Genomic DNA, 25,410 nt, shown 5'->3' with positions numbered 1-25,410 from the left:
CATCCTGACTTTGTCCCCTTTGGTTGAGTTAACTTACATGCATTCCAGTTTTGATTCTAAGGTGGCTCCCAGTTCTGTTCCCTTGGATTTGGAGTCCTCTCTAGCCTCAGGGAGACATGCCCTTTTCTTCCCCTGGTTTGCAATCCTTCTCTCCTCCACTCCTACCAGGGTTCAAGAACCACTACTTGTAGGAAACAAAAATTTGATTTCATGTTAACATAAGCTATATGTAAACATAAAAGTTTAATTTTTAAATTTAATTTGTTAGAGTACAATGTTCAATTTAAAATTTTTTCTGTTATCTTAAGATGTATTAATAAGGGTTTTATCTATAGCTATATACCTATATGTGTTTATACACATATACATATAAATATTTTTTAAGAATTAAGGTTATTATATATATACAAAATGAAAAGCAATTTATTTATATAGGTCATGCTTGGATCCTTTACAAATTTATTTTTCCAAAAATAGCCTGGCCAGTGTGGCTCAGTGGTTGAGTATCAACTCATGAACCAGGAGATCATGATTTGATTCCCAGTCAGGGCACGTGTCTGGGTTGCTGGCTCGATCCCCAGAGGGGGACATGCAGAAGGCAGCTGATCAATGATTCTCTCTATCATTGATGATTCTATCCCTCTCCCCCTCTCCCTTCCTCTCTCTGAAGTCAATAAAAATATATTTAAAAAATTAAAAAATAATAGGAAGGTATGATTTACAAGAAAATCCACCTCATTGGTCATGCTTTGTTATGATTTATGCTTCTAATGCTCCTCGTTCTCTTTGTATGTGCAGTTTCCTGACCAAGATAGTCTCAATTCCTTCCTGACTGCTTCTGACCATGGAGGAGTTGAAAGGTGAGTATGCTAGAGAAACTATTTAGCTACTGAACTTGTCACTTATTTTTTTTTTTTTTTACTAGTTTTTCTTCAACTGAAATGGGCTAGTGTCACAATAGACTGAGAACAATAAAATTATTCTTGCATAGATGAAGGTTGTGTGTATATAAGTATGTACTTTTATTGTTTTATTTGAACCTAACATTTAATGTGTGCTTCATTATTCTAGCAGCTAGCATCACTAAGCACATAGGGCGAGGAGGCTGTTCCAGTGGTACAATTCTGAAAGAGAGGCTCTGACAGGAATCTTGCCAAGCACATGACCATTTGCCAAGTTAGCTTTCCTTAAAACCTTCAGAGTTACCTGTGACTCTTTTGTCTGCCTTTTATTCATTCATTTTTCCAGTGAGAAGTTCAAAGTTGGGTGGTAAGAAGTGTGCTGGAGGTACAGAAGGGAAAGTAAATAAACTCTCTTGGGGAAGGGCTAGCAGAGGCAGTGACATTTAAGCTGATCTTGAAGGATGTTGGAAAGTTTGGCAAACTGGGGGCAGCGTTGAAGAATGTATTCTTTATTTGTAATTGCACATAGTAATTAAAAACGCCCCCTTTTTCTTGGAGTCACAACTTGGATTTATCCTATTCCTCCCTTATTTGTGACTGTCCTAGTTCAAGCTCAAGTCCTATCTTTACTTGGGCTGCCACCAGTGCTTCCTGCATCTTACTCAGCATCTAGCACAGTCCCTTGGGCATGCAGTGTTTATTGAATAATTTATGGACTAAGTAAGTCATATGAAATGCTGCCCCTGTTACTTTCTGGTTCTCTGTTGTCTATAAATGTCCAGGATGAGGCCTACACTCTGGCCCTAACCTGTTCTCTCAGCTTGCTTTTCCATACATGTCTGCACCTGCTCTCCTTTTCTGCCCAACACATCTGTTGACTGTCCCTTAAACTTACATGGAAGGTTTGGACTGCCAAGCCTTTGTTCATATTCTTCTTCCTCATTTCTCTACAACTGATCTTTTTTTTTTTTTTTTAATATATTTTATTGATTTTTCACAGAGAGGAAGAGAGAGGGACAGAGAGCCAGAAACATCAATGAGAGAGAATCATCGATCAGCTGCCTCTTGCACACCCCCTACTGGGGATGTGCCCGCAACCAAGGTACATGCCCTTGACCGGAATCAAACCCCGGGACCTTTCAGTCCGCAGGCCGATGCTCTATCCACTGAGCCAAACCAGTCCCGGCTCTCCAACTGATCTTAAACAGCCCTCAGGACCCCATTATAGGTGTTTTCTCTTCACAAATTTCTCTTCTCCATCCCACAACCTAGTTTTCTCTCTTTCCTAATTATTGGTTTCCCCAAACTGCTTCCTTTTTGTTGTTGTTGCAGGGTCTTGGAGCTGGATCCTAGGATGCTGGGACACATCGTGCTGGTGAGGAGGCCTGTCAAATTGCTTCTTTAAAAAAACTCATAATTTGAATTATATATTAAACCATTTTGAAATTAAGCATTCCTGTTTTATAAGTATTGTGATTACCTTGTCTTATGGTGAACACAATTCCATGTGTTTTAGTTTAATGGAAAGTTTATAAGCTTCCTGAGAGAAGAAATTTTGTATTTCCGTGAATGCCTTAGAGCACATGTGTCAAACACAAGGTCCGCGGGCCAAATCCGTCCCGCCAGGCCTTGCAATGTGGCCCGCACCGTGCTGTCATCACTGCACTCCGCTGCGTTTCCATCACAGTGACAGTTTATGACTGTTCAGTAAACCATTCGGCATGCGATTTAGGCTGGATTTTAGATTTTGGCCCCTTCTCTGATTGAGTTCGACACCCCTACCTTAGAGCCATGCTATTCAAATTGTGGAGTGCAGACCAGTATCCATTAGCAAACTCTTAGGCTCTGGAATGAGGTAAGTGGCAATTGAGAGTAAGAGTTTAGAACTTTCAAGCAGTGTGCCATTGCCGTGGCATTCCTATCTAAGCACATGCCATGGGATCTTTTTATTGAACAGGGAACAGACCAGACTGGGTGTTGAATTCTTGTGTTGAGTCTCATGTTGTGCAAACTGCACACAAGCCACATTCAGTAATGCCACACATCAGTCTACACAAACTGGGAGTAGCAGTGGCTGGTCCTTCACTAGGGAGTTTGTGAAGCACTACCTAGGAGCAGCTAGGGTGGAACCTCGTACTATGCAGGTGTTTAAATGTGCTAGTAGGTGATAAACACCACAGAGTTGAAGACTTTAATAGCTCTTCGATGTCTGTAAAACAATCAGAAGCATCAGCATAAATGCAATGCAAATTCAATTCACATCACATATGTAACCCAGGTATTTCCTGAGTTACCCTGATCTTTAAGAACTAATTGAAATTGCTTTATTCTTCTACAAATTATGGAAGGATTAAAGCCTTCCTCAAGATTTGTACAAGTTTCGGAGCCTTGTCTGTTCTCAGTTTCTGTATTTTTCCAGGTATAAGAAGTCCCCATGTAGAAGATGTGCCCCATTTTTCCAACCCCAAATTAAGAAATCAATATTTTAAGCATCGTGCTGGTTTTTCTCTTAAGGCCTTCTTCTTTTATTTGGTATTTTAAGGAGTTGTTCCTCCTGTTTTTTTCCACTGTTTGATAATACACTCAGGGGGAGGAAGTCCAAATTGTCCCTCTGCAGCTCTATTTCCATGCTTTTTTGCATAGCTGATTACATTCAGTTTGAATTTTGCAGAGTAAGACAGTCACTTACTGATATTTATCTTTTTATTTTTTGACATTTTATGGGCTCAGAACGCTCAGGTCATTGTTGCATCTGGGCATTCTCCATCTCCACCTCCAATTATGGAATCACTGACATCAGTAACAATAAGGCCCGTGATTGGAGGAAGCCTGTTTGACAAGCTCTGGGTAGCTACCCACCAGCATGGTTCCCTCCTTGGCTGACTTCTGTGTATAAGTCGCCTCTCGATTTTCAGGCTAACAATTTTAGAAAAAAATAGTGTCTTATACATGAAAAAATACCTCTGGCTCTTAGGACTTACTTGCACATCTCACCACCTCGTGCTCCCCTTGGCCTTTGAACTAGATGGGGTTGTGCCTTTATTTAAGTTTTTATAACTCCCCCTGCTCTCAGGTAGAAAAAAAACCACCAGGGCCTTTGTGTGGGTAGCAGACTTTAGCAAAGATTTGGGGAGATAGACATGTTTCGTTTCCCACAGGTATCATTAAAAAATGAGTTGCTCAAGTGTTTCACTACTTGCGATGCTCTGGAAGCTTCTCAGGAGTCTGACTCTCTGGTCCTTCCCTTTCATCCTCACCTTGGTCCTCTGAAGACACCACCAGTTCCTCCATTGTTCCCTGAGTCAGAGTTTTTTGGGGGTCCTGGATGGATATTTAATCCCCTTGGATGCTGGTGCAGCCATCATCATTTCTTACCTAATGGAAGTTGTGGCTTTCGTCAACCTGAAGCTCTTAAAACTATTCAAACATTTTTTCCATCATTTCCCCAATGTATATGATATGGACCGTACATGGGGACTGAAAGAGGTGATCCATACCTCATATCCCTCGCTACCCACTCGAGGGCTTATGCTCATGCAGTGGATTCATGGACATTAAATGTAAACATGGTGGGTTCCATTTATCACCTTAGAACCTCCTTTTCTACTCCCTTAAATTTTCATATAAGAATGAGGTGGAGGCTGGCCAGTGTTGCTCAGTGGTTGAGCGTCGACCCAGGAACCAAGAGGTGACTGGTTTGATTCTCAGTCAGGGCACATGCCTGGGTTGCAGGCTCGATCCCCAGTGGGGGGCATGCAGGAAGCAGCCGATCGCTGATGTTTCGCTCTGAACAATATTTCTGTTTCTCTATCCCTCTCCCTTCCTCTCCTTCTATAAATCAATGAAAACATAAATAAAAAAGAGTGAGGTAGAGTGTTTTCCCCCCATTCTATGTATGAAACCACTTGTCATAAGTGACTGGCAGACTCAATAGCTACTTCCTAAGGTGGGAAATTCTTGTCACCCACTCCTTTGTAGTTAACATCATGAACTGCTGGTAGAGACAGAGACTGAAGAGCAGTAGGAAGCTTTTGGACATGTGAGCTCACTCTCCCTTGCTCTAAGTATTGCACTTTCTGCAGTGAAGCCAAGTGGATGAAATTTAAACTAACCATGGCTTCTCCTAATTCTGTGGGGCTACCTATTTTCTATTACATTGATTTTTTGCTACAAGACATTTTCCTTGTTATATTTTAAAGAGCCCAAAGATGCATCCCAATTGAGGCATTGTGAGAGAAGGGAAAGGGCATTGTAGTCTAACAATAGGCGAAAACCCTTCAGGACACGTGGTGATGTCATTGGGAGGCAGATAAAGGCTATTGTTTCTGGGACAGGCCCAGAACTGAGAAGGAAAAAACTGCAGGCTCATGGAGTGTTGAGATGGGCCATTATCTGCCCAGAGCCAGAAGTCACAGAATCTGGGGTGTGACAACCAATCTCCCTGCAGACTGGTCAGGGAAATGGCTCCTGCCAATCCTGAGGGAGGAGGGACTGAGGGTGGGGACTGAGGGGTGGGAAGGGGGTGCAGAGGTGGGGATGTGAAGTTGGGGGCAGCTGTCTACAGGAGGTGGGTGGCAGAGGGCTCCAGAGATGGTGATGAGGAGAGCCTGAGCCTGGAAGAAAGAAAGGAGGGAGGGGTCACAGGGACCTGACTGTGTGGCCAGCACTACCTGTTACTAAGGGTTGGGCTGCGATGGCTTCCTTGCCTTCTCCCCAGAGTGTCCCCTAAACCCTGCCTTCTGTGCAACATTGAAAGAGTCCTTATCAGCTTCTTGGGAGTAGACAGCTGGTACTTTGTCCCCGAAGTCTGACAAGGGAGGAGTGTGCCAGCCAATTTCTGTGGTTTTCCTCCTGGGTGTGGCTGAATGAGTCCATTGACTCCTCTCTCCCTAGAGCCCAAGAGCAGGTGAGTGAGAACATCGCTGGGATTTCTACAGAAGGAGGCAGATATCTGGCGGTTGAGACAAAATGAACCAGGGATGAATCTTGAAGTGCCACTTCTGGTGGCTTTGGCTTCTGTCTTCCAGCTTGGGAGGGCCAATTGGACTTTTCAGGAACCTGTGAGGCCCTAGTTGACTGGCCTGTGACACGTGGCTGTTTGCCTACATGTAATAGTCGGTAAGGCATTGCCTGGAAAGTGTCCCTGGCTACACTGTTTTGTCCATTGATTTTGTAGGAATACACTGAGGTGGTTGCCAAAATCCATAACTGGCAGTGTACATCTGCTTTTTTGTTGTTGTTTTCTTTTTGTTTTGACATATTCGTCCTCCAGTCCCTGTAACTGGGGCAGGTCATGTGTCACTTTGAGCCACCGTGCTTGTGTCAAACCTCTTTCATCCCTCCTCCCATTCTTTTTGCCTCCTGCCTGTCCCAGGAAGCTGGGGTGAGGCAGGGGGTGTCGCTGAACCAGACCCTGGCCAGGACCCACGGGAGACGCTGGGATCCTTGAGAAGCAGCGCTGCCCAGGAGGGTGGAGCCAGGCTGGGCGAGCCAGGCGGAACCTACCACGGCGCCTCCTGCACTTTATGAGGACCCGGAAACAAAGCTGGCTGTCCTGTAAAAAACACTGCGGCCAGTCTTCCTGGCTTAGTCAGCAGGGCTTTTCTCTGAGAATAGCCGTCCCTCCTCCCTCATTGAATGTTTTATACGTTTCTAGGCCTTGAATGTGGGTCACACGGGGTTCATTTTTGAAGTGACTAAGATTTCACATGTCGCTAGAGCGTCTCTGTGCCCCAGAAGCAACCTGCTGCCCCCGTGAACGTCAAGGATGGGCTCTCTGCATTGCACAGAGCCCAGCTTTCGCCTGCAGCCTGCTGGCGTTTGTCTCATTGTAGTCAGGCCTTCCTGAATTCCCTGCATTGATTGGTGTCAGCGGTTTTACCGAGTATCTTTAGAGACGAGGAAAGAGTGGTGTGCCTGTGGCAGTTCAGGCCTGCGCTCCCAGGACCTCATGAACCATAGTGTGAACACAACCCAGCATCTGTACATCCCTTTCTTTGTCCCTGTAGCAGGGATCACATTTCAGATATTTTCTGGCAAGGCGTTTCAGAATACAACTCCTGAATCAGATCCGACCAATGTTATGACAAATCAAAAATAGAAAGTTGCAGCCGAAGTATAAGTGGGGCACGAATACAGATACATTTAGGATAAAGTTATAGCATGAACATGGTTGGATGATGAAATAGAGAAATGAGAATCCGAATTGGAAGTCACCTTTTCAATAGCTTGGAGGGACCTGGAGGGACCTTATGCTAAGTGAAATAAGCCAGTCAGAGAAAGACAAATACTGTATGATCTCATTTATATGTGGAACCTAATGAACAAATAAGCCGAAGAACAAAATAGATCCAGAGGCATGATACATGGAACAGACTGACAGCTGTCAGGGGTAGTGGGGTTGGGGGACTGGATGAAAGAAAGTGAAGGGATTGAGAAAATATATATATATATATATATATATATATATATATATATATATATATATATATATATATATATATATATATTACATAGACACAGACAACAGTGTGGTGATAGCAGAGGAAAAGGGGGTTGACGGAGGTGGGCAAAGGGAGAATGGGGACAGAAAGAGACTGCTCGGGGTGATGGGTGCAGATTTCCCTTCCTCTCTGAAATCAATCACTACAACTCCCTTGTTGAGTTGTACACTTGAAACCTGTATGGTTTTGTAAACCAATGTCACTCCAATAAATTAAGTTTGAAAATAAGAATTAAAGGAAATGTAGCCTGATTTCCAGGCTCTGCAGGAGTTTCCCATCCTTCCTGTCATTCTCCTTCCCACATCCTTACCCTCAATTATCTATCAAGAGAAACTTGGGTGACTGGTTTTAATACATAAAATGGGAATAATTGGTAAGTAGCATACCAATGGGTTGCATGCAAATAGGTACTTTTGAAGTGATTACAAAATTTAGGCTCTTAAATATTTATTTAGTTAGTTAGTTATTTAGTTAAGTTAGTTAGTTAGTTTTTAGTCCTCACCAGAGGATATGTTTTTATTGATTTTAGAGAAAGAAGGAAAGAGAGAAAGACCAAAGGAGAAACAGTGATGTGAGAAACATGGATCAGTTGCCTCCCATATGCACCCTGACAGATCAAACTTTCAACTTAGGTATGTGTCCTGACTAGGAGTTGAACTCAAAACCTTTTGTTGTATGGACCAACACTCCAACCAACTCATTTGACAAGGCATCTCTTCTCTTAAGTACTTTAACATTTCTCTTACATGGTCTAGTTGTTTTTTGTTTTTTTTGTTTTGTTTTGTTTTGCTTTAAATATTTTATTGATTTTTTTACAGAGAGGAAGGGAGAGAGCTAGAGAGCTAGAAATGTCGATGAGAGAGAAACATCGACCAGCTGCCTCTTGCACACCCCCTACCGGGGATGTGCTCACAACCAATGTACATGCCCTTGACCGGAATCAAACCCGGGACCTTTCAGTCTGCAGACCGACGCTCTACCACTGAGCCAAACCGGCTTTGGCCATGGTCTAGTTTTTGACAGAAAAACCTAACTTAGGACAATAAAAACGTGGCACCCGGAGGCATGACTCAGTGATTGAGCACTGACCTATGAACCAGGTGGTCACAGTTTGATTCCTGGTCAGGGCACATGCCTGGGTTGCAGGCTTGATCCCCAGTGTGGGGGTGCAGGAGGCAGCTGGTCAATGATTCTATTTCATCATTGAGGTTTATCTCTCTCTCCTTTTCCCTTCCTCTCTGAAATCAATCACTATATATATATATTTTTCATCTTCCCAATATATATAAATTTTTTTTAAGTGGCATTTTTTTTTTTGTACTTCTTTTTCATCTTACCAGGAAATATTCAATCCTCCCTGGGCCCAGTGTTCTCCAACTAGAAATTCAGGAAACACAGATTTAACTTAAAAATATTTACACAATATTTTTATTTTTGAAGAAATAAATGATACATACTATACAATATGGAAAATCTGGAAAATAAAAGTAGAATGATGAAGATAAAACCACCCTTATTATAACTCTCCCTTTCTGTAAAAATTTTTAGGAAAATATATGCATAATAAACTTATTGTCCTATAATTTAAAAAAAGAAACAGTTAGAGATACATTGAAAACATTTTCCCATGTAACAAACTACTCTTTGACAATATAAGCATTGATTGTAAAATGGCAGTGTAACACTTTGTTTCACCATGCCTCATTTTTGTGCATTTGCTTTAAATTGTTGTAGGTACATCTGGTGAACCTCTATGATGATTTCTTATTAAAAGATGAAATGCCTGGAAGTGGAATTGCTGTGTTAGAGAACATGCACATGTAAAAGGCTTTCATGCATATCTCCCTCAGAAAGTTCATACGGAGGGACACTCCTGGCAGTCTTCTGTTTCTTTACATCTTTGATGACACTGGAGACCAAATTTTGGAAATATTTGTTTCTCATTGAAACTTGGTCAAGTTGGGGTGCACTCACCTATCTTTTTTTCCCTAGGTCACAGCTGCCTTCTGCTTTAAGTTCACAGGGTCACTTCCCCTCCATTTTTTTTTTTTTTTTTTTACTGTGATAAAATGCACATATGAATTTACCACCACCACCATTTTTAAGTGGACAGCTCCATAGTTCTACATATATTCATAATGTACAAATATCACCACCATCCATTTCTAGAACTTTTTCATCTTCCCAAACTGACACTGTACCCATTAAACTCTAATTCATTTCCCCATCAGCCCCTGGCAAATACCATTACTTTCTGTCTCTCTGAACTTGACTACTCTAGAAACCTCATATATAGTCTCATCTATCTCATGACTGGCTTATTTCACTGAGCATAATGTCCCCAATATTCACTCATGTGGTAGCATATGTCAAAATTTCCTTCCCTTTTTATGGCTGAATAATATCTATCTATCTATCTATTTATCTATCTACCTACCTACCTACCTACCTACCTACCTACCTATAGATATTAATAGATAGATAGATAGATAGATAGATAGATAGATAGATAGATATCAGGCTTTGTTTATTGATCCCTCCATTGATTGCTTCCACCTTTTGGCTATTGTGAATACTGCTGCTCTGAACATGAGTATACAAATATTTCTTCAGTTCTTTGATGTATATAATAATTTTATCTAATTTTTTTTCTAGATAAACACCTCTATTAGCTGAGATAAGATAGGGGAAGGAGTTATTTGCCTTTCCGGCCTTGATTTTCCTCAGATAGAACTCCAGCTCCTTTCCTTGACCTTGAGCACATAGCCATCTGTTCGACCACACTGGCCTGGTCTTGAAGTGATGCATGCAAGAAGACTGCTGATTTTGGCATTCTTTTTACTTTCATCATATTTCTTCTGAATTTTCTTTGATCATTTTTTGTTTAAAATCTCCCCTCTTCAGGAGACAGTGTGGCCCCATTCTTGCAGCCCAGGGGCAGTGCATAGTGAGACTCTTACCGCTGTCGGTATGGTGTGCTGTCAATGAGCACAATGCAATTCTTTAGTAGGGTCTTGGTTTGGACCAGTTCCTTGTTAGAAGCATTGTAGACATCAATAATCCTTGTTTTGCATGTACAACACTCTGAGCCCCAGGAGAAGTTGCCCACGTCCAGCCTGAAGGCTCAGTACTTCTTGTTGCCTCCCCGCACACGGCCTGTGTGTATGCAGGGGGGCCCAATCTTAGTGTTGGCAGCAGGGCATCCAGCTCATATTTTTGCTTCTTGTGATAGGGCTTTCTCTTGCCCTTGGTCTTGTGGCGTGTGTGCCAGTTGTCCTTGAGAGATACCCATTGCTCAGCCTTAAAATTTTAAAATATATATATTTTTATTGATTTAAGAGAGAGAGAGAGAAACATCAATGATGAGAGAGAATCATCAATTGACTGCTCCTTGCATGCATGACACTGGAGATCAAGTCTGCAACCTGGGCATGTACCCCGTCTGGGAATTGAACCGTGCTCTCCTGATTTCATAGATGGACGTTCACCCACTGAGCCATGCCAGCAAGGTTCTATTTTAAAATTTTTGAAGACCAGCTATATTCCACAGCAGCTACAGGATTTTACATCCCCATCAACAGTGCATAAGGATTCCAAGTTCTCCACATTCTTGCTAACACTTGTTATTTTTGTATTTTCAGTGTTTGTGGTGTGTGTGTGTGTTTTATTGTAGTCATCCTAATGGATATGATGTAATATCTCATTGTGGTTTTAATTTGCATTTCCCTAAATATTAGTGATGAGCAGCTTTTCTTGTGCTTGTTGGCCATTTGTATATCTTCTTTGGAGGAATGTCTATTCAAGTTCTTTGCCTATTTTAAAATCATGTTGTTTATTTTTGTTGTTGAGTCAGAGCGTTATTTTTAGAGGCTCCTACAATTCCTGTTTTCTGCTTTCCTGCCCCCTCCCTTCCTCAGGGCCTGGCAGGCTGGCCAACCTACCCCAGGGAGCAAAGCAGACAAGTAGGACCATGACTCATCATAAGTCACTTTTACCATTTGCATTTGGGGTCCACATAAATATAGGCTCCATCAAACATATCAACTTGGGAACTTGCAGAACAAGTAAATTAGCAAGAGGATGCTTAGATTACAAGCAGTTTTGGTCCTAGTATATAATTATTTTCAGAAAGAACAGCTACAGATCAAGCATTTAAAAATCTGCAATGGATGTGTCTTAACTTTAATTTTGTTTTTATTTATTTTATTATTATTTTTAAATTTAAATTTGTTATTGTTTAAAGTATTACATATGTCTCCTTTCCCCCCCATTGACCTCTCCCCAGCCATTCCCGCAGCCACCCCCCTTCCCCCTCAGTACATGCCCTCACTCCCTTACTGTCTGTGTCCATGGGTTATGCTTACATGCATGCACACAAGTTCTTTGGTTGATCTCTAATCCCCAAGCCCGATCTTCCCTCTGAGGTTTGACAGTCTGTTCGATGTTGTTATGTCTCTGGATCCATTTTTGTTCAGTTTATGTTGTTCATTATATTCCACAGATGAGTGAGATCATGTAATATTTATCTTTCTACAACTGGCTTATTTCATTTAGCATAATGCTTTCCAGGTGCATCCATGTTGTTATGGTAAGAGTTCCTTCTTTTTTTACAGCAGCATAATATTCCATTGTGTAAAGCTTCTGCACAGCAAAAGAAACCATCAATAAAACAAGAAAGCCCCCTGCGTGGGAGAACGTATTTGCCAATGTTACATCCGATAAGGGTTTAATCTCCAAATTTATGGGGAACTCATACAACTCAACAAGAGGAAGAAAACAATTTCATCAAAAAAATGGGCAAAGGATCTAAATAGACACTTTTTGAAAGAGGATCTACAGAAGACCAGAGGCACATGAAAACATGCTCAAAGTCACTGATCATTTGAGAGATGCAAATCAAAACGACAATTAGGTAGCATCTCATACCTGTCAGAATGACTATCATCAAAAAATCAATAAACAACAAGTGTTGGCAAGGATGTGGAGAAAAAGGAACCCTCATACACTACTGGTGGGAGTGCAGACTGGTGCAGCCTCTGTGAAAAACATTATGGAGTTTCCTCAAAAAATTAAAAATGAAACTCCCATTTGACCAGTAATCTCACTTCTAGGAATATATCCCAAGAAACTAGAAACACCAATCAGAAAGGATATATGCACTCCTATGTTCATAGCAGCACAGTTTACCATTGCTAAGATTTGGAAACAGCCTAAGTGCTTATCAGCAGGTGAGTGGATTAAAAAACTGTCGTACATCTACAGAATGGAATAATCTTGTTTTTAATCCTAGGTAGCAAGTATTAGCTATAGCAAGATAGACACCAAGGTGTGCATATTATAGTCTTGTAATCTTGAGGGTACACCAAGTACAATAGATACAGCTTTTGAAGGTGCTCTATAAAATTCTTTCATGTGGGAGATAACTATGACGTAGGGTTTTTTCCAAGTTAAAATGACTGCTTCCATCTTAAAGGCATAGATATCCATATTCTAATGTTTAAAATAAAACTTTTCCTTCAGGCAAAAATTATGCTTGAAAGCTATGAATACTGTCAGTAGAGATGAGTAGCTGAATCAGGGTTGGGAGACCTGTGCCCGGGTCTTGGATCTCCTTTCCTCTTCCTCCATTTGAGATAGGAGCTCTAATTTGTGGAAATATTTTTCATTATATTGTAATTATACATTTTAAGCTAAAAAATATAATTATACTTTTTATAGCTCTACTTAGAGTTTCTATTACTTAGTCTTTCTAGAAATTTTTTCATTTCACTGAATCATCTAACTTTGTTGGCATACAGTTATACTTAGTATTTCTTTATTAACATTTAAATTTTTGTAGAGTTCATAGTGCTATTCCTTCTTTCATTTCTAATATTAGTAATTGGTGTCTTCTCTTTTTCTTTCTTGCCCAGTCTAACACACCCACACACGCACACACACACACACACACTCACAGGTGTCCCAAAATGTATACACACTTTGAATAATTATTAATTCCAATGGGTTAAATCTGAAAAGAAAGAAACACCAATTGAGCTATCAGTTATTAAGTTTATATACATTTTTGGGAGGATACTGTATATTTTTTAATCCTCACATGAGGATATGGTTTTATCGATTTTTAAAGAGGGTGGAAGGGAAAGAGAAGGAAACATTGAAATGAGAAACTTCAATCAGTTTCCTCCTGTTCGCACCCTGACTGGAGATCAAACCCACAACCCAGGTATGTGCCCTGACAGGGAATTGAACTCACAATATTTTTGTGTATGGATGAAGCTCCAACTAACTGAACCACCTGGCTAGTACCTAGAAAATATTTTTAGTGTATTATTTAAATTTTCTGTTGACTATTTTCTTTTGTAAATTGAGATATAATTCACACCATTAGATTTATCCTTTCAAAATGTACAATTTAGTGATTTTTGTATATTCACAAAGTTTTTCTACCATTTCCATCTAATTCTATCGTAGAACATTTCAATCCCCTACACACACATTAGCAGTCACTCCCTATTTCTCCTCCTCCCACCCCTTTCCAACCATTCATATGTCTATTTTCTGTCTCTATGGATTTGCCTATTCTAGGCATTTTATATTAAAGAAATCATAGAATATGTAACCTTTTGTATCTAGTTTATTTTACTTAGCATAATGCTCTTAAAGTTCATCCATTTTCTAGTACATATTAGTACTCCATTCTTTTTGTGGCAAATACTATTTTATTGTATACTTACACCACATTCTGTTTATCCATTTGTATCTTGATGGACAATTAGGTTGTTTCTACCTTTTGGTTATTATGAATAATGCTACTACGAATACTCATGTACAAGTTTTTGTATTGTCATGTCGTTAATTTTCTTGAATATATACCTAGGAGTAGATTTCTGGATCATATGGTAACCCTATGTTCCACTTTTTGAAGAACTACCAAACTGTTTTCTAATGTGGCTGAACCACTTTACTGTACATTCACACCAGCAATGCGGGAGCAGGCCTAAACTGGTAGAGGGACATCCCTCTCGCAATTCAGGACCCTTTGCTCCTTACTGCCCACTTGCTAGCTGCTCCTTAGCGCTGCTGTAAAGGCAGGAGAGGCCCCCGCCACTGTTGTTGCACTTGCCAACCATTAGCCTGGCTTCTGGATGAGCCATGCACCCCTTGTGGGAGCTCACTGACCACCAGGGGGCAGCTCCTGTGTTGAGTGTCTGCCCCCTGGTGGTCAGTGCCCATTATAGTGACTGGTTGTTCTGGTTATTCTGGTGTAACATTGCTTAGGCTTTTATTATATAGATTATATAGATTTTTAATCATTATTGTCCCCCTTTTTCTCCCACTGATCCCTATAGTCTGTCCTAGCTCCCTGCCCCAGGCCTTCATCCCCCTATTGTCTGTGTCCATGGGATACCATATATGCATACAAGTTCTTTGGTTGATCTCTTCCCACCCATCCACCTTGGTTATTTTATATAATTATTTTCATCTTACTAAATTCAGTTTGATAAAATTTTGTTAAGGAATTTTGCATTCAAATTTGAGAGAAATATTGGTATATAATTGTTTTTCCTTTATGATGTCTTTATGTAATTTTAGTTTCAGGGCAATTTTGGCTTCATAAAATGAACTCAAATATTTCCTCTCTTTTATTTTCTAAAAGCATGTGTGAACGATTGATGTTAATTATTCTTGAATTTTTTTGTATAGTTCAGCAATAAACACATCTGGTCCTAGGCCTTTGTTATGGACATTTTTATTATTATTGTTATTAATTCAATCTCTTTACTAGTTATAGGTTTATTCAAATTTTCTATTTTTACTTCAGTCTGTTTTGGAAGTTTGTGTCTTATTTCCCATTTCATTTATGTTATCTAATTTAATGGTGTACAATTGTTCATATCTTAAAATTATTTTTATTTCTGTGAGTAGTAGTAATATTTTGTCTTTCATTCCTGATTGTAGTAATTGAATCATTTTTATTTGTTCACCAATTTTGTTGATTTTTCTTGCACAAGTAACAGAATATTTTAAGGCAAGGAAGAGAAATAAAATTTTATATGACGTCCTAATGTTAAAACAATTTACCTATGTGCTAGATATCAGAACAACTGTTCCTTCTTTATTTCTAGCCAATTAGTCTGCTGTTCTTATGTTCACTATGTCAAAATTGGCAAAGATGGACTGTTTATAAAGATAACCCCAAACAACTGAGATGACATTTTAGCACCGGGTTTTGGCTGTCTGACAGATAAAGGCAATCTTAGTAACTTAGGGAGTTTGTTTTTTATGTTGATTGAGGATTGGATGCACATCCAAAGCCTGAAAATGTGTGGTTTGTCTTGTTGCTCAAAACTGATTAAATGCTCAGAGGAACTATAACAGGATGTGTAAGGACCTGGGCTCTGAACATGGTGACTACCTAACTCTCTAAGTCTCTGTTTTATCGTTTGTGAAGTGGAGACAGCAGCAGCATCTGCCTCAGCGAGATGAGATGGAAATTAAATGAGATGATGAATTTGAAGTATTAAGCATAATGCCTGGCACATATTGTGAACTGTTTATAGATGTTAATTTGAATAAAAATAAAACATTTAACTTTGATCTTGCTCACTATACTGAATAATTCTAATTGTTGCAGTGCATTTATATAGATGCATCTCTAAAAAAAAAAAAAAAAAAAAAAAAAAAAAAAAAAAAAAAAAAAAAAAAAAAAAAAAAAAAAAAAAAAAGATTAATTCCTTAAGGACAGAGAATCTCCCTGTTATGTCCCACAGTGCCAAATGCAGTAGACTCCTTGACAGATTAATTTGGTTCTCTGGATCTGTATCTTAACAAATGTCACCGGTGTGTTTGAGCCAACATGCTTAAAGCAAATTCACCAGGAAATCGCGTGCAATGTGAAATCTACTGTCTGATCTCATTGATCCATTTGCCTTCAAATGTTTGTCAGTTGCCTTTATAGTTCACTAATTTATTTACATGGTGCCTAGATGATATGAGTATTTTCGATGTAATAGTGTCTTTTCAAAGCCAACTTAAAAAAAATAGTTTAATTGTAGTTCTGTAGTATTTGGTGAAACGGAATATCTCTAAGTAATTTCTCCAGGAGCACTTTCTCTTGCTGTTCGCAACACCTTTGAGGATTGATGGTGGCGTCTGGCTGGTGGAGAGGTGAGGTTTTCCCCCTCACTGGGAAATTTCTAATTTTTAGGATTTGTGAGGTTTTTGTTTTGTTCTGCAGCAACAAATGTAATCACCACATCCCCAAAGCAGAAACATTCCCAGAGAGGTCCCTGAAATCATGAGCCTGGTGATCCGTCAGGCACTCACTTCCACACCTCACACCACACACTGGCTCGGTGGCGTTTGTCTGGCTGACATGAATGCTGTGACTCCCAGCTGGCTGGGGAGCTTCTCTCTGTAAGGAACAAGGCGCTGCCCTGTGCAGTGCTCCCTGGGGCTCAGGACCAAGGGCAGGCTCAGCAGGGAGGGGAGGGGTACAGTGTGACAAAAGAGAAAACAACTTCCTGAAACCCTTTCTCTTCCTCCAAAAAGTGAGGGAAAGTAGTGGATAAAATCTATATTGTTAAGAAAGCAGTTCAAGCATTGGGGATTTTTCCTTTCCATTTTCCTGGCACTCCAGTTGCTTTAATGACTACATCACAGGATCTAACCCGCATTCTGCATCCTAGCAAAGGTTTTGAGCATGAGCCTGTCTCAATGCACCTGTTTTGTTGTTAACAGTGATCTCTCACCAGCCTTCAAAATATATTTCATGCTGTTGGTTTTATCAAAAGATTCCATAGTTCACTGAGTTCATCATGCTATCTTTTCAAACCTATTTTTTAAATTAAAAAAAGTGATATGATAAAAACCAAAAACAAACAATAGTTTAAAAGAATATAAGTGAAAACGCAAAAACAAGTCTTTCTTCCACCCCAGATTTCCAGTTCTCCACGGCTCTCTCCCCAGAGGTAGCCATTTTTTTACCAATTCACTTTGTATCTTTCTGGAATTTTCCATGTATACAAATATATACATGTATATTGATTTTATGCATACTGATCTATGTCTTGTTTTTTTCCACTTAATGTGTCTTTTCACCTCAGATCATATACACCCACCTCATTCTTTGTTAAGGCTGTTAGTCTTGTCCTTTACATTTTAATTTCATTTGTAGCACACAGACATTAATTTTCATCTTCACCTCCTGTTCTGGTCATTCACAGACTGTCACAGCAGGGGCAGCCCCGTGAGGTCTCATTACAGTGGCCTGAGGACATCTCCTGGTAGCAGCATTTTGTCCTCCCTGGCATTCTCAAAGTCTGTGATTCCCTAATTAGATCTTCATCCTTTTGAGTTGGGAATTTTGTGTGTTTTTTTCATCTTGGTCCCAGGGCCAATGAATGTCTCAGATTCTTTGCTGGGAATAAGTTTAGATGGGACAGGGAGCTGATCAATGCGGGGCCCTGGGAGCTGGGGTTGAGGGAGGGAGGAGAGAGGAAAGTTTGGGGTTCCTACTTGGCTCACTTTCCAATTTTTTCCAGAGTCACGTCTGTCTTCCCTCACAGTGAGTGGCACTATCAGTGGAAGACACGGTCTGTGGAGGCTCTCTCTTCAGTTTCACTCGTTCCAAGGAGTTTACCCCTTAGGAGAGGGGTGCAGAGGAGGAGAGGACGTCCCTTCCAGTCTGAGCAAGAGTGCCTTCTGTCTGGAGATCTCTGGTAATTTGTAACTGACTGTGTACAACCATTTGTGATAACTCACTACCTCCGGACCAGCTCGGTCTCTGGTAATTTGATAAAAACTATGACTCTCTTGCTAGAAAAACAAACACACACATAACAATGTATATACCACTGTTAGATTATTGCTTTTTTTTTTGTTTGTTAATGCTAATATGTATTGAGCAGGTGTTTTGTGTTGGGTGCTGAGTCAATAGGTTTGTATACTTATTATTTTTTTTTATTTAAACCTTACAATAATAGCCTTGTGAGGTTAGGGCTGTCATCCTCATTTTACAGATAAAAAGACTGTTTCAGAGTTTAACATGCACAAGGTAGCAGAGGATAGATTTGGCTTTGAATGTGTCACGAGATTAGGAGGTCCTGTTGAGGTTCCTCTTTGACCAGGTGAGGCTGCGGAGGGCCTGACGGAGGAAGTGTCTGATGTAGGGAAGATACTGGGAGCACGCTGCAGTGCTGGAAAAGAGGGGGCCTGGATGTGCCTGGCCACAGCTGCAGGGCAGGACACAGAGAATGAAGTGTCCTCAATATTACTAAAAGCAGAAGGAAGGAGGGAGAGTTGGTGCTGTCATATTAGCATGTGGTGGTAATAGAAGCTAATATTATTAAGTGCTACTCATTTTACAGGTGAGAATACTGAGGGACAGCTAGGTTAAGTACCCTGTTTCCCCGAAAATAAGACAGTGTCTTATATTAATTTTTTCTTCCAAAGTTGCTCTAGGTCTTATTTTCGGAGGATGTCTTATTTTCGGGGAAACACAGTAGCTTGCTCCACATCATACAGCTAGTAAGTGGTAAGATCACAATTTGAAGCAGGCAACTGAGCTCAAGTCTTTCCTCTAACCTCCCAGATTAAGGTGCCCCTATATCATTTTTTTGCAGTGATCTTGGTAAAATCATTTATGGTGATTTTCAAGGCCAACCAGAAGGACCCATTTTCTGTGGAGTCTTTCCCAATCTCATTTCCTCCTTCTCTGGCTCCTGAGGCATTAATCATTCCCTTTTAGGTGCCCCCATAGCACTTGGCTTTTTTGTAAATACTGTTTAATTGCTAGATTATTATACAAGTGTCTTGAGGTTGAATAAGGAATTTTTTTTTTTTTTTTTTTTTTTTTACCCTTGGTGCTTAAAACAGCACTGCTGACAATGGAAGATGCTCCCTATGTTTCCTCCATGGCTTGTACACTAGATTTCACTTTGTTACTACACAGTTGGGACTTGGGGATCTCCATGGGTCTCCCAACTACGGAGAGAAGTGGAACACACAGGAAATCACTGTAGGGGTTTCTCATTGAATCCTAGATGATTTCTTATTGATGTTTAGGGCCCAGGAGCAGTTGGGGACTTAACAGCACTTATGGTGACCAGACCCCTTGCTGCTCCCCTGGAAGCAGGTTTATCTTTACTGTAGTGACTTCACTCGTTTTGCACACAACCACCTTTCTGCTCTTTTATGTCTGTCTGCTTTTACACGTGAACAGTTGATTCTGCTTCTCCTAGAGTCAAACTCAAGGAAGGGGACCTGGCTGCCGTGGCTGGTCACCATCCAGTGTAAAATGTCCCTCTTGGGAAGAGTCCTTACGCCAGGCTCCCTCCTAGCCCACGAGCCCTTTATATGTGACCCATGTGTCAATTCCTGGATGTGCTGAATCTTGGAATTTCCCTGGCTTTTTTGTGAATGGTGAGAAATATTCAAATATTCAATATAATTTCTACTTTGTTGATGATTCAATTTATTAATCTTCAAACAATCAACATTCATCTAAATATTAGCCACTAGTTACACAATGATTAAATAAAAAAACCTTATGAATTTCCACAAATTTGTTTCCTCCAAATGTAAATATTGACTGCAAATTTAATTTGGGTGCTCATAAACCTAATATTATCAAGTACTCTTGGTTGTTTTAAATGACTTAAGAAGAAACAAAACATGCAAGCAGTATTTCAAAGATTACAAAGCTAATTGGTACTTGATTTAAAAATACCTACCAATGTACTAATAATGCAGATTTAAATTTGTTATTCCATTGTCTGTATTTTATTCATTTATTTTATTCTTGTCACTATCCTTACCATTTTATTGTTTCTACTTTTTAAATTTTATTTTACTGTTGACACTATTACAGAAATCTCTCATTTTCTCCCTTTTGTCCCCCTCCACCTTGGCCTACCCCAGGCCTTCCCCATGTTATTGTTGTGTACACAGATAATGAATATATGTATATATGCTTTTTGGTTAATCTTTTCCTATTCCCCCCTGCCCACACTGAGATTTGTTATTCTGTTCCATGCATCCATACCTCCGGATCTATTTTGTTCTTTAGATTCTACATGTAAGTGAGAGCATGTGATATTTGTATTTCTCTGATTGTCTTATTTTGCTTAGCATAATAATCTCCAGGTTTATCCATGCTGTAGCAAAGGGTAAGAGATCCCCCCCCCTTTTTTTTAACAGCCGGCATAATATTCCTTTGTGTAAATGTAACACAGCTCTTTTATCCACTCATCTACTGATGGTCACTTGGGCTGTTTCCAGTTCTTAGCTATTGTAAATTGTGCTGCTATGACCATAGGGTGCATATATTCTTTCTGGTTGATGTTTAGAGATTCTTAGGATTTATTCCCAGAAGTGGGATCACTGGGTCAAACAACCATTACTGTTTCTTTACTCACATAACCTGACCAGGACTGATAACAACCCAGTGCTTTTGTGTGAATGAGAGAGCAGCAGTCCTTCCTTGAATAAGAAGAAAAAAAAGTATATTATTTATTTCTCATTAATATTACAAAGAATAATTACAATGAAGTCATTCTAAGAGAATTATACAAATCAAATTATTAAACATAAAATGATAGTTCAAGTTTTAAATCATTATAATTAGAAATTTTTGAGTTAATTTTTTTTTGTTGTAAAATAGTTACGTCTTTCTGTCATGGAAGCCACTTTTTGAAGGACATTTTCAGTGTTTACTATTTCAATATTTTGCTTTCTCTAGAAATGATTACTATATTTTATAGTCTTTCTTATGAATTTATAGTCCTTAAGTAGTTTTAAAATAAATTCTAATGTTAAGTAGTTTCATTCTCTATTGATGAGATATATTGGCAAAATTAAATAGATTCTAACCTGTCCAGCTGCATCAGTGGGTTGGGTGTCATCCTGTTCACTGAAGGGTCACTGCTTCAATTCGTGGTCAGGGAACATGCCAAGACTGTGGGCTTGATCCATGGTCAGTCTGCATGGGGGAGGCAGGTGACATTTCTCTCTCATGTCTCTCTCTCTCTCTCTCCCCCTCTTTTCCTTCCTCTTTCTCTCTCAAATAATAATAAAAAAATTTAAATAGATCCTGACAGCTTCAAAGTTTTATAAAAATATCCAGCTGACTATTGTTGGAAGTGTTACAGCAACTCAGTGGGTAAAATACTAGAATTTATAAAACAATTTAAGGGTTTAATTCCAACACCATACATCAAAATCCCATCAATATCTTACTCCTTGTTAGGTTCATCAGTCAATTCAATGGTAAGATTTTGTGTGGTTGTTGTATTTATTTTCATTTTTATTTTTCAAATATGTAAGTTATTTAAAACATTGAAAAGGCCATAATATTCTTTTGTATAATATTTCTTTTGTATCATACCTAAGAGAAATGTTTTGTAAAACATTTCTCTTAGGTATGATTCAGAAAAAAAAAACTGATTTTTAAAAAATCATTTTATTTTGAAATTTTAAACATATAGAAAAGTTGAAAGCAAGTAATGAACATCAATAATATTTTTACCTAGATTTATCAGTTGTTAACATCTTGCCACGTTTGTTCCACCCTGCCCCATTTTTGTTGTTGAAATATTTGAAAATTACAGGTGTCATGATGTTCCCTCTACATACTTCCACATATGTACTCTAAGAACAGCAACAGTCTCCTACATGTTCTTAATGCTATGTTAACACCTAAGAAAACCCTTAATTCAATGTAATGTAACATATAGTTCATATTCATATTTTTCCAATTGTCTCTCAGTGATCCTTTGTAGATTTCCCCCTTGGGGTTTCATCAATATTTATTGAGTGTATTTAGTTATTATGTTTCTTTACTTTCTTTGATCTGAAACAGTCTCCTCCTCTTTTGTTGTTATCGTACTGGCAATTTTGATGAGTTCAGACCAGTTGTTCTGTAAAACACATCACAATCTGGATTTATATGTGTCTTCATTATTTGATTAAAGTAAAAATTTTGGGCAAGAATACTTCCCAGGTGAAGTGTAAACTTCTGTTGTGTAATTGCCAGGAGGCTCATGATATCAGTTTTTCTCATTGGTAATGCTAAATTTGACCAAGAAATCAATTTTGAATATTTGTTTAAGTCATGAAATTTTTCAACTGAAATAAGTCTTGTACTTTCTAGAATTTTCTTTCTTTCTTTCTCTTTTTCTTTCTTTCTCTCTTTCTTTCTTTCTCTCTTTCTTTCTTTCTTTCTTTCTTTCTTTCTTTTTTTTCTTTTGCCTTTCTGAAATTTTCTACATTTTAAATTTGCAATCAGGGTTAAGAGACTGTGAGGTTCATTGAGTGTCTTCATAAATGGGAGAATTGTGGGATACGGAGGGCAAGAGCATTCCAGGCAGGGAACAGAAGCTGCAAAGGCCTTGAAGCAGAACTGTGGTTGGCATGCCCAGAGAAGAGCAAGGAGGCCAGGCTGAAGAACCATCATCAGGAGAGAGGGTCAGGGAAGAGAGCCCAGAGGAGGCAGAGAAGGCCTTACAGGTCCTGTAAGAATTTTGACTCAGACTAAGTGTGATGGGACACCATTAAGAAGTTCTGAGGTAGAGAATGCGATCTGACTTACATGTCTTCTTATTACTTTTCTGTTTTGTTGTATATTCTGCTTGTGCATACATAAAAAAGAAAAGCATAAGTGATAGAAATTGTTCAAAGCATTTCTAAGGTGACACAAGTATATCACAGCTGCCATCTGGCTGACAGCAATTTAAAAACCACCCTGACTTCAGGGGTGTTAAACTGTGAAAAGGCTTGCTAGGAAGCACCTGGGTACCAGCACTTCACCACGTTAGAAATGCAATCCCCAGCTCTGTTGAAGCCTCTGTGTGCCTCCCAATCACATGCCCCTCTCCCCACCTTGCAATATCCTCACCCATGACTTCTGTGTTTTTCATGCCCTCCTTTCTCTTCTGTTATGCCAAGCATGTGCCCTTAACCTATACGCTTCTTCTCTTTGAACTGCCCCGTACATTTCTTGTCACTGCTGGTTCGCTCAACAGCACGGGACGTGCAGCTAGCTACGGTGTCACTGCTCCCCTTTCACTCTGGTGCAGTCCCACCGTGTAGCCTCCACTCCATCTCTGTTCTCCTGTTTGGAGGCCCCGAGTTTGCTGCTACAAAGTACTTTCCTAGAACATTCCCGCTGTCTCCTGGGCCACGCGTGAGCGTTCCTCCAGAGCTCGGATCTCCGGAATCACAGTCACAGGACAGACTTTCCGATTGTGTTTGCCAACCATCAGAGCACCCCGCCTCTGTCCCTGAGCGCCCCAGGGGACGGGACTGCTGCCCCCTTAGCCCAGGTCCTGGACAGAAAGTCTGCGTTCAGGTGTTCCGGGGAGGGGAGCAGGGGGACTGGAGGAGGAGGGGACAGCGCGGGAAACCGAGCCAGGGCTGCAGAGGGAAGGCTCTCTGGTGAAGGTGTGAGGTAGGGGCACCCCTGGAGGGTGGGAACTTGCTCTGTGAGGTCACTACTGGGCTATGGGACGCGGGCTCCGGGAGAGGACGGCGTCCTTCAGAGCTGCTTTCATCTCGGTTCCTTCTCTGTACCGCAGTGAGGCGAGCTGGGGCACAGGGAGCTCTGTTCTGAGCCTCTGCTGCTTCCTGCTCTGGCTCCTGTCTCACAGGGTCCAAGGTTACCGCCTGGGGCCGGATGTGGCAGCTGCAGCAGGATTCCGCCGGCCGCCTGCTGCTCCCCTGCTTCGGATGTCCCCCCCCTCGCCCCCCAGCCGTGGCCATGACCGCTGCGCGGGCGGCTGTGCTGTCTTCAAGGCAGAGCCGCCTGCTCTCTGTCACCCGCAAGCCGGGCCGTGTCCGCTCCTCGCTGGGGAAGGCCAGCCTCCTTCAGGCGGCCAGTGAGGGCGGGAGCCATGGCTGTCACTGGGCTGCTCAGCCATTGTCTTTCAGTCCCCTCTGGTGGGGGCAGCCTGTGGTGAGGGAGCTCCCATGGTGGGTTCCGCCTCTCCCCATTCTTCCCTGCACCCCTGACTTCCACCCGTTTGCTCCTGCTGCTGCCCCTCTGAAAGATGATGAGAGGAGGCTCCAGCTTTGAGCCTTTAGCTCTGCATCTCAGACCCGATGTCTCTGCTGCCCTCTGTGGAGGGGCTGGACACCGCCCCGCCACCACCATGGTGGGACCCCGAGGCCCTACGGCCCCTCCTCCCCTGCCATGCTAGCCGCCTCCTCTAGGGAGGAGGGCTGCTCCTATCTTGGCCTTCAGGTTTGGGGTGGCTGTGTTCACAGCACCGGCTCCTGCTCATATGGTAGCCCCTTTGGCCACAACTGCCAACTTGGTGACTGCAGAAGGAATGACCTTGGGGTGGAGTGTGTGGGTGTCATGCAGCATTCTCCTCTCTCTCTCTCTCTCTCTCTCTCTCTCTCTCTCTCTCTCTCTCTCTCTCTCTTAAATATATTTTATTGATTTTTTTTTACAGAGAGGAAGAGAGAGAGAGAGACAGAGAGCCAGAAACGTCGATGAGAGAGAAACATTGACCAGCTGCCTCTTGCACCCCCCAGACCGGGGATGTGCCAGCAACCAATGTACATGCCCTGGACCGGAATCGAACCAGGGACCTTTCAGTCCGCAGACCGACGCTCTACCGCTGAGCCAAACCGGTTTCGGCATGCATTCTCCTCTCTTTTTGCTCAAAGTGTACCATCACTTCCACAGGGGACAGACCACCTTCCAGGGGAAACAAGTGGTAGCCGCACTTATATTTTACTTGCGTTGCTCTGGCTGCTGTGTGGGAAGCAGACTTGAGGGAGCAGAATGGAAGAACGATTGCTTGGGAGGCTACTGCAAAAGTCTAGGCAAGCGATGATGGCAGTTTGGGCAAATGGTGTAGTGGAGGGCTGGCGGTGATTGGGTTGGAATACATTTTCAGAGAGATCAGACTGAATTTGATGGTGGTATGGGTGGGGATAGTATACAGTGTTAAAGATGTCTCCAAGATTTTGGCTTCAACAAGCAAGTGAATAGTGCGGCT

General features: G+C 41.0%; 1 pseudogene; it reads right to left on the bottom strand.

Moving 5' to 3' along the window:
- Positions 1–4,094: 4,094 nt before the first annotated feature.
- On the bottom strand, positions 4,095–14,559 carry LOC118723034 (annotated as a pseudogene).
- Between the last annotated feature and the right edge of the window lie 10,851 nt (positions 14,560–25,410).

The sequence above is a fragment of the Pipistrellus kuhlii genome, unplaced genomic scaffold, assembly GCF_014108245.1.
Source record: "Pipistrellus kuhlii isolate mPipKuh1 unplaced genomic scaffold, mPipKuh1.p scaffold_m20_p_2, whole genome shotgun sequence".
In the NCBI taxonomy this organism is placed as follows: domain Eukaryota; kingdom Metazoa; phylum Chordata; class Mammalia; order Chiroptera; family Vespertilionidae; genus Pipistrellus; species Pipistrellus kuhlii.
Note: the sequence above shows the minus strand (reverse complement) of the source record. Positions and strands in the feature narration are given on the sequence as shown.